This window comes from Mchenga conophoros, linkage group LG22, assembly GCF_057382185.1.
Source record: "Mchenga conophoros isolate Kocher_MC1m ecotype Shallow Benthic linkage group LG22, M_conophoros_male_GT1.1, whole genome shotgun sequence".
NCBI lineage: Eukaryota > Metazoa > Chordata > Actinopteri > Cichliformes > Cichlidae > Mchenga > Mchenga conophoros.
The window spans coordinates 18,765,170-18,775,731 of record NC_140546.1 but is presented as its reverse complement, the minus strand read 5'-3'; the positions used below and the strand labels follow the sequence as shown (position 1 = coordinate 18,775,731).

Sequence of the window (10,562 nt, the reverse complement as noted above, 5' to 3'; positions counted from 1 at the left end):
CACATGCTTTACGCATGATTATAACTGATAATAATTAACTAGAGCGAATTGAATTTAGCCCCCTTAAAGTGAATTAGAGTTAATCAGGACACGAGTGCATAAACATCTTTCATAAGCATGTTTTCTAGCATCACTCCATCGTTGTGTTTATGTTTGTAGCTATGCGTGTGTATGTGAAAACAGTCGCTGTCGGCAGCTGAGATATTCCATCATGTCACTGTCAGCTGACTGTCAGTGACTGCCTTCAGCCGAACAGATCCTGAACTCTCTGGCTTTAAAAAAAAACAAACATACCATGACCTTCTTCTCTTCTGAGAAAAAGCAGAAGTTTCCCGGTGCAGTCAAATCCAAGGATGACATGTTTTTTTGCAGCAATTCAAGCTGAAAACAGGACGGACCTCGTAGCATAAACAATAAGAACAAATATCTGAAGTGAATCTTGAGTTTTTGCTAAATTGCATCCAGGATCCACAGGCCTGCTGCGTGTTGTTATATTTATTCATTCAGACTCCTAATATGCTTTGTGGCTTGTGTTCAGATAATATTCATTAACTTTTATGTTGTCTTCTTCATTTATCACACTTTATGGACTTTGTTTTGCTGCTATGACACTTTTGTTCTCCTGCATGGGCTAATAAAAAAATATCATCTATTCAAATTAGTAACACTAGATTATATAATACACAGATGTACCAATATACTAACCAAAAGAAAAGGAAAAGTACACAGTGTGTTGCATTATTATTACATATGTTTTACATAATACATATGATATTATTAGATTTAAATGGTTGAAGCAGTGACCTGCAGCCTTTTGATATTTTAGCCAGTGGAGGTGGATCTACTTTATGACTCGTTATGCCTCCCTGCTGGTGACAGCTATGCTACGAGGCATTCTGTTTTCTGGCTGTCGATCTGTCCATCCTCTCTATGTGAAGGCGGTGTCTCTGCACGTCTGGCACAGAAGTTCACATGCACTGAGGGATGAAAGGATTAGCTTTAGGTGGGAAAAGGTCAAGGCCACTACGACTTTGTAAAAATGTTTTTGGCTGGTGCTGTACAAAAGTTATGAGCCACATTAGATATTGGCTGCTTTTTTGCTTTTACTCATTTTCAGTCCTTGTACGCACTTAACACTGACCTATGAATTAAATGTTAATTTCTGTCTGTAGGCACTTTGTTACTAGCAGGCTGCTGGAAAAACACATAATTTGTTCCCATTTCTTTTGTTGAATCTATGAAAAACACCTAAGCTAACAAAGTGTGACAGACAGGAAACAGTATTTTTACATCTCGAAGAGCTATTTGCTGAAAATCTGGCATGTCTTGAAATGGTGTGCACTGCATCCTTGAAAAAAAATCTGAGGAAACTGGACAGGTGGAGGACAAAAGAAGAAGTGTCAGGCCTAAAAACAATCTACAGCAGATGAACAGTCTGTCCTTAAGGAATGGGCCCTTCAGCTGATCCATTTACTGTTCACTAAAGCCTCATCAGAAATGGTCTCTGTGGACGGGAGGCTGTCAAGGAGTCATTCTGAGAGAAGGGAAAGTGCCATCAGATTTTAATCCACCAAGCAATACCATTTGAAAACCAGCTGGTTGGCAACAGCTTCATTTCTCATCATGACAGTGATCCCAAACACACTGCCAATGCAATAAATACATACCTGGTTAGAAAAAACAAACAATGGAGCATGATCAGTCATGGATTTGGCCCTCAGAGCCCAGACCTCAACATTATTGAAGCAGTGTGGGATCATTTTGACACAGAAATATTGATTAATAGATCCCCCCTTTTTAAGCCTTAAGTATAAATGCCTCAGAATTTTACTTTTGTAATATAAACTCAATGTTGAGCTGTGCGGGGTTGTATTGCAGATAAAGTGTTTACACTGCTGAGAAGCCACTTTTTGAGTGAGGCTGAGTTAAACAGAAATAATAATACTAATATTAACCATTCTTCCTTTCACACAGCGCGCTTTTGCATTTGCTCCTGAAAACGCAGCCCAATCTCCACTGTGAGTAAAACAATCTTACCAATAAAGGAATACTGTGTATTCCCACACTCTGGCAATGTCAGTGAACCTCTCTTGTAGCTCTGTGACTGCTTTCTGTGCTCCGAGCTCTCATATTTTTGCATGAGTAGTTTACAAACTGCTCCAGATTTGAACTTCTCTCTCGCCCTCCCTCCCCCGCTCTCTCTCTCTCTCTCTGAAGGTGGGGGCAGAGAGCTATTAGCTGAGCGCTGCAGACATCATTAGGAGGGGAGACGCTTTCCACCGTCAGCGCCGGAGCAGAGCAGGGGAGCCCTGGCAACAAGGAGAGACACAAACTCAACAGCCCGCTACACCCCGCAGTAAGTCGCACAAAACTATTTCCACAGAGCCGGTTTCGCCAACCTGTCACCGTTTTGACGTTGTCACTCTTCTCTTTTGGAGCTGGCTAAATTTAAAAAAAATGGCTGGAAGAACTGGGAAGGGTGGCGCTGAAGCTCTGGTTTACTTCAAAGCCTTAGAAAATGTTTACTTCGCACTCTGACCTATTTTTAAGTGACCACACAGTACGCGGCCACGAGGGCTGTGGGTGGGTATACTTGTCATTTGGAAACGTCCCATTTAAACAACGCAAAGTGTTGTTTAAATGGGACGAAAGAGGGGCGGAGGTTCGGCTGGATTCTGACCGAGCGAGGAGCGCGTCCGCCGGGTGAGTTGGGAGTCGGGCAGGCGCTGTACTTCCAGTAACTGCGCCACTCGACCTCGGCTCAAAACATTTCCTCTTTGCAGACTATTTCTTTGTCGGACATGTCCGAATAATGTCGCTTCGGGCCACATAGGTCTTCTTCTGAACTCTTTTCTTATTGACAGGGACTGTCAGGGGAAAGCGTTACATTTTTTTTTAAATCTACGTTTCACTATCGCGGAAGTGTTTTCTCCACACGAAAGGAGGCGAACTACTAACCACAGTCCACATGATTTCTAGATAAAAAAAAAAAAAGCGTAACCGCAGGTGTTTTGCATGTTTCGATTCTTAGGAAGCATTTATTGTTGCGCACGTAATACTACACAATGTTTTACGTTGCCAGCTGGTTGTAAAGGACATACGGTTTGTGATTGCAGGACTACCCGTGATGTCATTCATCCTAGCATGGACCATTATATAACGGGACTGTAGGGAAGCCTGTGATAGCAAGCTATTTTTACTCTGTTTACACCTCAGAGCAGGGTAGGCTATGCGTCCCAAGTGGTAGCCAATGCTTTCACTCACACTATAGTTTTTTAACGAGCATTCCTAATGGCAGCAGACTGATTGACAAAGTGAATGCTCAAGATTAAAAAAAGAAAAAGAAAGAAAAAAGCTGCGCTTCTTTCCACCAGCTGCATGCTTAAGTCTTCCTCTTTTCTGATGATATCTGTGCAATTTATAGGAAAAACACGAAAAAACAGAAGTGGGTTTGCATTACTTGTTGATTATGTCATTTTCATCTTTGAAGCCTGTCCTGTAGCCTTAAGCAATGAATGACTGGACACCCCATAGAGCGCTTTCAACACAGAGATATCTCAGCAGACAGCTGTGATCGTGGTTAAACTTGCTTTCTATCTAAAAGGCTTGTTTTGCTACTTTTTAAACGTGTTACTGAAAGAAATAGAAAATATTGCAACACCAACAAATTTGAATCTGCAGCTTTCAGTAAAAACACACTTTCTGTTTTATTCCATGGTTCTTGTAATTCACTCACTTGCAGCCACTGTGTGTTAGCAAACACTTGCAGAGTGAACCTATAGAGTCAGTGCAGCCCGTCGGCTCCGGTGTTATTACTTACCTGTTTTATGGTGTTGGACATTTCTGTTAGTGCTGTCGCTAGTTCAAGAACTTCTGTCCTCCGTGGAGGATGCGAGCACAAACGTACGAGTGACCCATTAATTAAATTCCTTGCTTGCTTTGACTCATGCCTGTAAACACGTTTCAGATTTTATCTGCACTGCCTGTGATTGTTGTTGTCCAAGTACTGAAAGAAATGTGATCTCGTGGTTGCCATAAATCCCATATACAAGCTTCCAACATTTGTGTCAGTGCAGTGAAACACACATTTAGAAACACCTTCATGTGGTACATGGTGTGGAAAAATATTCATAGATCAGTGTGAAGTTACTTTATAATAGGGCTGCCACGATTTGTCGACTAGTCACGATTACGTCGACTATCAAAATCGTCGACGACTGATTTAATAGTCGACGTGTCGTTTGAAGCTTTGTAAGATCGCAAAAGACGCAGGAATAATAGCAGGATTTAAGAGTGTAATAACGGACTGAAACAGAAGATGGCAGCACTGCATGTATACAATGATGCCAGCTGCCGTTAAACCCCGAAGAAGAAGAAGCAGCTGTGTCCCAGAATTCATAGCGCGGCCCAGCTTAGTTTCCAACAATGGCGGTAGCTAGTTAGTTTTAATATTACTCTTATTATTCTTTCTGGGTCACAAAATAAACGTTTAACATATTTTCAGGCGAGAATGTAGCTGTGTAAACCTCAAATATCGGCTCAGTTTATCAGGACACCACATATTTTCAAAAGCGCTCCGACGTTTTCGGAGACGTCTGTTACCCACTAGCTCGATAGCTATCCGGGGGCTAGGTCACTAGCGCCGTGAGAACACCGGACTCCCGGCAAATTGTTTTCAAACCCACCGCCGTCTTTCGCGACTCAGGTTAAATATATATGAGTCACTTAGATAAATTAAAAATGTTGTTGTTTGGCTTTTTTTTTTTTTTTTTTTTTTTTTTAGTATTTTATTTGTTCCTGAGTAAATCGGTTTGGCTGAGATTAAAGTTATAGTTTTTACACAGCTGAATAAACGTCAAGCAGACAGCTGATTATCAGAAGTGTGAGATGCTGGAGAATATACTCCGGTGTCCTGTTATATTTTAGATAGCAAGGAGTTTATTCAACTTTACCGAAACAATCTGCAAATTTCATTAAAATTGAATAAACTATCATCTTGTCTTTATTTTTAGTTAGCACCTTAAAAGCTTAAAGCTGTAAGCTAATGATAGTTATAGAAGAGCAGATGCTGCTGGTGCAATAAGCTGTAGTTTTACGTCCAGTGGATGATGATCTGATTAGTCGACTAATCGCATAAATAATCGGTGACTAGTCGACTATCAAAATAATCGTTTGTGGCAGCCCTACTTTATAATTACTTTTATTGTTTAATAATAAATAATTTGGATTGCTTATTTATTCAGAAAGACAGCAGAAAAAGTGTGAAGAAAAAATAATGCACACTAGTTTGACTTTTGTCTCTTTTCTGTAAAAAAAATACATAATCGACACTGGCCAGCCATTTTTTAGGTACTGGTATTCGGTCAGACCCTTTCGAACACGCAGATCAATGCATTGAGTTGGTGGCATGTGATTGGCTGTTGTATTTGCACTTAACAACATGGCCATTAAGTCTTTATTAACCATACTGAAACTATTATGTATTTTTTATGTGTGACTGGTATTAAATACAGCAGGTTGGAGAAGAGAGGAAGGGGTCGCATCCAAGAGGTACTCGGGAAATACACAGCTCAGCTTCAAATCTTTAACAAGGGATGGATTCATGTATAATGATGGGAAGGATGTGGATAATGAAGTGAGTGGGATCCGGTGTTAGTCCCTGTGGGATGCCATGGAAAGGTCTTTTTAATTGAAATAAATTTCTCTGCTAGCGAGGTCAACTAGAGGCGTCCAGGAACTGTTCACGACTGAAGCTTTATAGATGTTAATCCACCGCGGTGCATTTTTAGCACGCAAATATCCACCGCTGTATGATGGCTGACAGCGTGCAGCGCGAGCAACTGGTTGCCTTTTGTCCCGTCCCCTGCACCTTCCACAGGCAGCAGCTTTGCCTGAACCGCTCAGAATGTTTCTGGTGGTAAGAATGCTTATGGACGGGTCTGTCTCCTGCTGTGTGCTACCTGTGAAAATGAGCAACTTCCGCCAGTGTGCTCACCTGATTCTCCAGACTCTGGTGTTCCGGTGTGAAAACAGCTTATGGCTGGAAGATAGATGCATTATGAATGCTTGAGCAGAAGGGAGGTGTTAATATAAAGGGAAGACGGGCAGATTTTTAGAAGGGAGGTAAGCAGAGGGTGTTGTAGTGATTTAGGTAGAGTGGCAGCGATTTGCCCAGTGCTAATCCAAGACTGTTACCATGAGATGCTGAAAAGTAAACTTAGATTTTGTTGTGCTAGTTACAGTTTGAATTTCAAAGAGTTTTAGATTGAGTTTGTTTGAGTTTCAGAATATTTTTTACCCACATTTCTCCAAAAAGCGTTGCCTTACTTGTAAGGAAAAGTATGAAGCAAAAGTCCAAACTGTTGTACAAGTCGTGCGGCTGTGAATCAGGCATGCTGCTTCAGCCGCTCTCCCGCCGCACGCACGCACGCACACATGCGCACACTTTACCACTGCTGCTATAGCCTTTGATTTGAGCCGCCACTCACTTTCAAATGGTAATGAGTGGCAATTAGAAGCCAATGTCCTAATCACAAGTCATTTAACTGAGCTTGGCTCATTTGCCATATGTGTGCACGGACTCACACCGTCAAACACACATGAATACACACATCTGCTAGATCACGCTAGAGTGTCGTCTTTGGAACTTGCGCTGTGTGTGTGTGTGCGCGTGTGTGGAAATGAGCGGGAGATTTTGTGTCAGTGTGTTTGTGTGTGTTTGTGAGAAAGACATAAAGAGAGATCATTTCCAGGTAATGATTGGGTGGAGATTTCACGCCTGAATGAATAAGTGACAGAAATGGTTTAATACTCTGAGTGAATGATGGGTGGGAGGATCAAATAGATCGACAAATGTGCGAAACAGGTGTCTGCGTGTTTCTGTGTGTCTCTATTGAGCCATTATGTGGAACAAAATGCTTACTCTTTACATTGGGTTGCACAGAAAATTTGACAAGTTGCACTGATCCACTTGTAGTGCAAAAATGCCATAAATAAAGTGGGATTTGTCATAGAAATGTATTGTAAATTCTAATTGGCAGTATTTTTATGCCTAAAAAAGACAATAAAATTATCATATAAATTACATGTGATTTTTGAGACTACTTGAGGCTACAAAAAAAAGAAATTTGCAAATTTTTTAAAAATTGTGGCATGACTCTTGAGTTTCGATTTGAAATACGTTTCATGCCTTCACGTGGGAAAAGTGTTTCAACCTGAACCAAAATCCTTATCGGGCGCTTAGATCTACCCATGTAGTTTGGTGCCTCAACCTAAAGAAGCAGTGAGTGAAAATGAAAGTTGAGTTTAAAATCTCACAGTAGAATATCTAAAAGCGAAACTAATGTGTGGTATTCCAACTTCAGTCTCATTTTGCCGAAAGTCTTGTGACTTGTGGTGCCGCTGCGTGCCTCCTAGTGTGGTTTTGTTGTTTACCGCTACAGTTTGCGCCCATGAAGACAAGTCAGTTAATAAACTGTTGTGACTATTGCGCGAACGGCTTCCGGGCAGTGCTGTTCCTGCAACTTTCTCCAGTTTGTCCCTGGGGATCCTCAGCTACTCCCGTGTCAAAGTTGAGCTTAATCTCTCCAGTGGGTCCTACGCTGACCTTTCCCACTTGGCTTTCTGGTAGTTCTCCATCATCAAGCATCCAAATCAGGTGCCAGAACTGCCTTACCAAGCCACAATGTTCAGAATAGTCACTAAACACCTTTATGTCTGTTGCTGTAACACAAAAAAATGTTATTTGCTGTGGGATAATGAAAACGATGCCGCATTCACACCAGACCGCAGTTGCGAGTTAATCTGTGGTTTTCTCCTTTTCTGCTAAAAGTTACCCGAGAAATTGACAGAAAGGAAACAGTGTTGGTCAGAAATGCAGGGGTATAATAAAGAAAAAAAGCTCAGAAGTGTGGGATCGAATGAGGTGAGCCCGAAAAGAATGACAAAAAGCCAGTGAGGTGAGCTATGAGGGACCAACAAAATAAAGTGTGTGAGGAAAAATGGTTTTAAAAAGGTAGAGAGCAGTGGGTGGGGATGGGGGCAGATCAAGCGATCGAGCTGTCTTGTTGAACTGTGCAGTGTGCTCAGACCTTTTCAGCTTTTCCTTTTATCCTCCTCTATTCACGAGTGCGGCGAGTACACATGCATGCACTCGAGATAAAGGACACATTCACGTACAGTATGCTGCTATTAAGGGGATCAATGAACGTTTCCTTGTGCCAGAACACTTCACCATGTGTTATCATGTTTTTTTTATTGACTAGTGTACAGTCCTGTGTTCCTTAATCTGTCGTTTGTGCCCTTGAATCTGCAGGAAGAGTGAAAAACATGCCACTGTTTGCTTGCGCTATTTGCCAGTATTTGTCCCGATCATAGTTTAGTTTATTAGTGTACAGCTATCACAACATTAGAGGACCTAAGAAAGGATTGCTCTTGTTTGCCACTTTGCAGCATTCAAATCAAATCAAATCAAATCACTTTTTATTGTCACATCACATGTGCAGGCACACTGGCACAGCACATGCGAGTGAAATTCTTGTGTGCGAGCCCCACAAGCAACAGAGATGTGCAAACACAACAACACAAACGAGCAAAATACAAGAATGGCCAACCTGAAACTAATAAATATATGTACAATATATAATAGTGTATGCATTTCTGGATGTGTATACTAAATATTTTCCTACGTGTGTGTGTGTGTGTGTGTGTGTGTGTGTATACACATTTTTACAAATTAAATAGTAAAAAAATAAAATAATAATAATAATAATAATAATAATAATAATAAAATATATAAAATATACAGAGTTGAATATGTGCAAAACAAGTGGCATTTATATACAGTGTGGAGTGCATAATGTTGAATCCTTGTGTGTGTGTGCTCAGACATTAGAGCCTTTGTGACCCTGTTTCTATGCTTACCGTCTTTATTTTGAAGTGGCTAATCAATACCAATCTTCTGAATGACCAAGATAGTCCCAGTGCCCGAATGAGCGAACGAGACAGACAGAGGAAGATAAATAGAGGGAGAGAGGACTAAAGCCATCCTACAAACTTGTGTTACGCTGTCGGGTCGATAAGCTGCTGTATGGCTCAATAACCATGTGAAACAGGGAAGCTGGCTTTGGGACTTACTTTGGCTTTTCGCTCTGTAATGGCTGCCAGTGGAGCTGACATGATATAGGGTCGTCTGTTTTCCAGGAAAACGGTGTAAAAGGCTGAAATAGTCTAAACTCCAGGGTGTATAAATAAAAACAGAATAATAGGTAAATGACGAGCACGCAGGCTACGAATTTGAATCTGTAAGCCAGTAAGATCCCCTGAACTATAAATGAAAGGCAGGTGAACATGCAGTAGTTCATTCACCATGCTCCCGCTTGTTATCTCTTTTCCAATAAGGAACGAAAAGTTTTAGTCGTGGGCCTTTTGAATGCTAAAATAAATGAAGGAGAACCAAACAGGTAACGGCTCAGCTATTAGTAGGGAATGTGTATGTGTTATTGGTTTTATATAGGGCGTAACAGAGGAGTGTCTCTTTAAGATGAGGCTTGAAAGAGCCACAAAACATTTGGTGGGATCATTGAAATCTGGTTTTGTTGCTAAAATTGTTAATTTGCTTATTTCAAAAAAATATTCCTACTTATCTCCAAACTACAAAATCCTTCTCTTCTCTTCTCTTCTCTTCTCTTCTCTTCTCTTCTCTTCTCTTCTCTTCTCTTCTCTTCTCTTCTCTTCTCTTCTCTTCTCTTCTCTTCTCTTCTCTTCTCTTCTCTTCTCTTCTCTTCTCTTCTCTTCCTTATCAAAGGCAGTAGAGGATTACAGAGGGGAGTTGACGCTGACTGGCAGGCAGACAGCTCCTGCAGACTCTTCTTTTCCCCAGCAGAGCTTCAGGCTCGGGACAGGGATAAGCTGACAACCTGGGACACAGCCAGATAGATAGAGAGAATGTTAGGAATTGGGGTAATGTACATTCATTGGAGCACAAATGTAATGAGTTCTACATTACATTCACAAATACTGTTTGGGTGAAGGTTATGGCACAAGGTTAACAACTAATGAATTCTTGTGCTCATTCTGACTTTATTGGAGCTGATTTATGGGGCAGTACTACGTTAATTAATCAAAATACACTGTTACTTGTGCTATAATTGATTACATCAGGTCATGGTTAGCTTTATTAGTCATCCCAGACAGCTGGATAAACCGAATTGGACCATGCCATTCAAATTCTTCCTTTCATCTTTTCAATTACAAAGAACATTATACCCGTTCTTGCAAGTCGCTTTTTGTATTCATGCATTCAGTTATGTCATGTAAACCAGTCTAGTATGAGGCAGTCGTTTTGTAATTTCCCATTTGCAAATTAAACCTTAAAGTTTAACAAACTGTAGACCGAGCTGGAAATGAAGGTGTCTGGACATGCAGAGAGTCCATTACATCACGCTAACTTGTTTGAATTGTGAATTCCAGTTAAAGTGACTCTAAGTGCACCTCTATTTTTGCTGGATTTACCTCAGTGGGTAGCAAAAGCCCCATGTCCCCAGTTGCAAAGTGGGTGTGTG

The 10,562-nt window shown here is 41.0% G+C and overlaps 1 protein-coding gene across 3 annotated transcripts in view; it reads left to right on the top strand.

Moving 5' to 3' along the window:
* Nucleotides 1-2,182: 2,182 nt before the first annotated feature.
* atxn1a (ataxin 1a) overlaps nt 2,183-10,562 on the top strand; it is a 118,392-nt gene continuing 110,012 nt past the window's right edge. Inside the window, exon 1 of one of the 3 annotated variants that reach the window (XM_085261301.1) lies at nt 2,183-2,356. The gene's annotated coding sequence lies outside the window, so the exon portion shown is untranslated. Of the gene's footprint in view, nt 2,357-2,651; nt 2,704-9,823; nt 9,961-10,562 lie in introns of those variants that run through there. The other 2 variants (XM_085261303.1, XM_085261302.1) reach the window with 2 other exon arrangements.